Raw genomic sequence first — 5188 nt, forward strand, 5'->3', positions numbered from 1 at the left:
TTGGCGGAGCCCATTTGTCATTGACTTTCGCTATTCTAGCGAAGGGAAGGTGTTTTTTCAAACCTTCGGCTAAAGGCCTTTGTTCACGTCGCAGTCTAAATTTGTTAGATGCAAAAACAAATTAATACTGTGAGAGGCTACTGTTGGGGCCTTCCTCTTTCGAATGTCCTCAAAAACACAACTAACATGTTTTTCAGTATAGAATACTGTCACAGGAAGCTTCGGGGGTTTGAGATGAAGGTGTGCATGGTATGAAGGCGCGATTTGGAAGAAGGATGAACCAGCTCCGAAGCTGTGGATGGAGAAGCTTCGGCTTAGCACAAGGACAGTGGTGGAGAATGAAACCGACCTAAAGGGGAAAAGACTGCTTAGTCCTCGACAGCTTGCCTTTTGGCTAACAGTAAATGTCAGGGACATGAATGTAAATTTGCCCAGGCTGCGTCCTATGCCTATAAATAGATGAACAGTAACATCGTACTGTTCACGCTGACTGGTAATCACTCACGCGTCATTCCTGCTTTTTCACCTTCTGTCAAGCCGAAGGTACAAATGTAATTTGAACATCGTTGATGTTTGTTCATGTTTATATAATAAGAATATGAATAGTCTAATGATTTAAAATGATTATTCATATTCCCTTCGTGTTTCATACATCTTTGTTTACATCCTTGCTTATTGAAATGATGAAGGTACGTCCTTCATGACCTTCATCCGAAGATCATTATATCCTAAGGGAGATAATGCTTCGAAGGACAAAGGTCTTTAACCATTAACACTTGTGTTGCCTTGTTCTTGATTCATAGAATTTGAGAACAAGTGACCAATAAGATGCGGAACCTAGTGCAATAGATCTTTTCAAGGAGATGCATTGCAGCAAGAAGAAAAGTTTTAGTGAAAATTTTCAGAAAGCTATTGTAAGAGCTTGTTTTCATTTCATGTTTGTACTCACAACTTGCAACTTGTGGTATACTATACTGATGAATAGCCTTTAAATGTTATATTAGGTTGACATGGAAGAAATGGTAGCAGCACCAGTTTAAGATGGAAAACAACCAAGTAGGAAGTTGTTTCTAATGTGCTACCGGGCTCCAGTGTGTTCCTACGCAATGTTGGTCTTCAATTCGCCTCCAAGAAAAGCTCCACAACAACTGTTTCTGCAAAGGTTCAACAACTTCAAGATGAACTGGAGACCGACAAGCAAGAAAAAATGGCATTCGGGAAGAAGTGGAAACCTTGAAGGCTCAAGCACAAGCATCTCACGAGATCATTGATAGTATGAAGAGGTCGATGGAAGAAAATAACATTCTCCTTCGTCAATTATTAAGCTTCAATCGTGGCCAAGTGCCTCCATCTTAAGTCTAGTTGACCACTATAGGACCTACAACCTTATGGCTACTATAGTGGCTAGTTACAGTAGCACTAGATTTGAAGTTATAGGATCATTTTCAATTATGCTTAATGTTTAATACTTTGAGTTGAAGTTATTAGAATTGTTTTGGATTTTAAGTTAAAGGATTTGCAGATATATGTTTTAAAGTTATATTATTCTCTGCTAGATGAAATATTTCCGTTGAACAAATTCATATGATATTTTGGTTGTGATGTGTAATATTCTATGACGATATGAATGCATATGATGTGTTCCTTGCGATGACGATTGTATCTGTCACAAATGCTTTGCCACATCACTTGCCACGTCATCATAGTTTATGATGAATTTTTTTGTCACAAATGCATTGCCACGTAAGCGGCCAACACCTTCCAATTTGTGACGAAGAATTTTGTCACAACAATTTTGCCACGTCATCTGCCACGTGGCTTGCCACATCATCGAATCTATGACAAATATTTTTGTCATAAAGGTTTTGCCACGTCATATACCACGTCATCACCACTAGCCATGTGGCAATGCATGTCAGTATGAATTGTGATGTTTTTAGGGGTGCTTATGACAAAATAAAGTGTCATAGATTTAGTGACGAAGCTGGTATGCGTCATAGAATCTATGACGATTTTTTGATCATCGTCATAGTAGGCTATTTAACACGCACCTTCCGTGACGATGACTTTTTCGTCACAATGACGTCACCAAAACATAAACTGTGACAAATAAACACTAGTTAGTGACGTAATCATTACGTCACAGAAGGCCTAAAAGGTTGTAGTGAGGTTAGCCCCTAGCTCCAGAAGAAGCACTCCCTAAGTTCTAGATTGCACTTGGGTTCTTAGTTAGGGATAATCTTGACATCACAATCCGACATTAGAAAGATGTGTCAGTTGATGTCAAGAATCAAATATGGAATAAGCTATTAATGAGGTTTGTTCTACCTCGGGGTTCAGAAGAACTCGTGAAGGGATACACGATGAAGCAGCTTGCAATCAATTTTCGAAACTGGAGGTCTAAGATGAATACAAAATTTGCAAAGAAAGGCCTAGACCCGACAAAAAAATATAAAATCTCAGAAGGTCAGTGGGCAGTATTTCTAGAGCTGAGGAGTAGCCCTGAATTCATATCTCTAAGCGAGGCAAATTCAGAACTATCTAAGAAGAACAAGTACCACCACCACTTAGGCACAGGTGGTTACAAGCATCAAGTTTCTAAATGGAGACAAGAAGACGCCGAGAAGAAGGCCACAGGGTTACCGACTCTTTCCGAGCAACTTGGTGAAAGGATGGCTAATTGGATCCGTGTTAGAAACCCCAGGGAAACTAAGGCGGGTGTATCTTTTGATGATCCAATTGTCGAAGAAGCTGCGAAAAACATATATGCAATGGCAGCTAAGCAGAGCCAAGGATCATTTAAGCCACAAAGGGAGGGAGACATCCTAACGGCTGGTCTCGGTAACCCTGAGCATCCTGGTCGTGTACGAGGAATCTCGTCTAAGTAAGGATGGAAGGAAGGATTCGAACCATAATGGGAAGGTTTGTACAAGAAACGTGATCGATACAAAGAAGAGTTGTTGGATTATTTTAAGCAGGAGGCAAAGAAAGAGTTCAAAGACCTGATGTCTCAAATGCTATCAAATCCTCCACCAGAATTGATGCAACTGTTGGCGAGTGATGTCTGTTCAACAGATGACCACTCCACAGTTGCAAATAATTCCAGCAATTGAACCACCAGCTTCCACCGATTGTACAACCGTCCCAAGCTCTGTCGCGTCAACGAGAAATAAGGTCCGTTATCCAGTTGATAACTTAACAAGGCCAGTGACGTGCATACTAGTTATAAGATATGGTATTAACAATAATCGCACGAAGAAATTAGGAACAGGCATTGCGATCCCAGGACGCGAGTTTCATGGAATCGACATACTAGATGATTATTGCAGGGTAGAAGTGACGACGGTCGTCCAAGGATCTGAGGACGACATGCTAGACATCCCTGGGCCCGAAGGAATCGAGACACTTGGACAAGCCATCTAAATTTTCATCCTTTCGCCTCGAAGGGATGTCGATTTGGTTGATCCACCAACGTCGTCGTCGTCTCATCCCCAACCATCTCTGCCTCCTCAAACTTTAGTACCTTTATATCCATCATCACCTCCACAATCTTCCCATGCTGCTCCTCATCCTCTTTCTAATCCACCTTCTCCGCCACAAGCATCAACATTTAGGACACCACCTCCTTCTCCACAGCCATCAAGGGATTCACGACAATCAAAGAAATCTAAATTCCCTCTACCAAAATTGGTGTCCACATTCGAGAAAAAGAAGAGTAAAGCTACTACTGTTGGCACAGCTCGATTTTTTAAAGGGATTGCACGGGACCTCACGTCATGTACTGTTGATTTGGCCAAGCACGAGAAGTCTGCAGAAAAGGCTAAGGAAATGGCCGCAAAGATAAAGGTCCCAACTAAGGCAGATTATAAAAATGTGCCTAAACAATATGTGCTGGGCAGACCTCTACTAACTCTTGAGAAACTGAGGAAGGTCCCTGCTAGTATTAAAAGGTTGCATGACTGGTACATGCGTGCATCATCAGTTGGCATTGACGCCATTAGTGTGTGATGAGGAAATCACTCCCTTGGATACAAACAACACTCCTCAAGTTGACTCCTCAATTACTCGCACACGCGCTCGACAATTGAATTTACAGGTGATCTCGTTCCTAAGTAATTATTCTTGTGCATTTGAGAGTAGTATGCTACCTAATAATTTAATTGTACTTAGGAATGAAGGAGAGGACCAGCATAGTTGTATGAAAGTCCTTGGAGGCGGGGAGGACCAGCTAGGACGTCTGGATCAAGATGGAGGCCCAAACCGATTCGAGTTCATTTCAGTTTCGGATTCCAGGAACAGCCCGTAATAAAATGGATGCCCAAGTCGCATACAGAGTCGGATTTGGACGTTCTTTATATGGATGGAAAGATAATTTCGAGGAGCTTCCAATGGCACCGGTTTCAGGTCCAAATTCATCCAAAATCGACAGGAATTGTCCAAACAAATTGACGTCCAGAATCTGTTCCGGCGCTGCGACGCCGTCTTTTGGTCTTTTGGGTCGTGTATCTTTGTTGAGCCCATTAGAGGCGCGTTCAGGGGGTCTTGCATAACCCTAGAGTATTTATTAGTAGCCGCCACATTCTTGTTAGGGTGGGTTTTGCTTAAGTTAATCTGTCAAGAACAGTTCGTCGTTAGATCGGTTTGTGAGACCCCAGCTCGAGAGCGTAATCATCCATCCGCAATTTTTCAGATTGTGTATCTTTCTCGTTCTTGCTTGTGTCTTCGATTCGTAGGCAAGGATTAGCCTTCGTGGTGAGGTCAATCGAGCAGCACATGGTTGATAACCAGAGGAGAAGTGGTGCTGCAATTGCGGGGTTCTAGTCTTGTTGATTGGAAGCCGGATCGTCTGTATGACATCTCCACCAAATCGATAGTTACCTTCACCTGATGGAGGATTGGGCACCCCCGTTCCTATCAAGTGGTATTCAAAGACTCGGGTATTACCGTCAGGCTTACCATAGTTTAGTTTATGTTTTTCATCCTATAACTCCAGAAAATTGCCATACAAAAAAATTTCTCTGTTCTAGAACCCTTGTTTAGCCTTTGCAATTTCGTTTTCAGTTTGGCTTTGTTCAGTTCGTGTCCGTGGTAGAGTCGTGTTGCTGGTTTAGGGTGTATCTTTGTCGTAGTTCAACTGCACCTTCGCCGCTATCCCAACCACCATTACCCAGATCACAAGTCGATCCAC

At 42.2% G+C, this 5188-nt stretch overlaps 1 pseudogene; it reads left to right on the forward strand.

The window, feature by feature from the left end:
- The first annotated feature begins 863 nt into the window (after positions 1–863).
- Positions 864–1356, forward strand: LOC118472169 (uncharacterized; annotated as a pseudogene).
- The last annotated feature ends 3832 nt before the right edge of the window (positions 1357–5188 follow it).

The sequence above is a fragment of the Zea mays genome, chromosome 6, assembly GCF_902167145.1.
Source record: "Zea mays cultivar B73 chromosome 6, Zm-B73-REFERENCE-NAM-5.0, whole genome shotgun sequence".
Lineage (NCBI taxonomy): Eukaryota > Viridiplantae > Streptophyta > Magnoliopsida > Poales > Poaceae > Zea > Zea mays.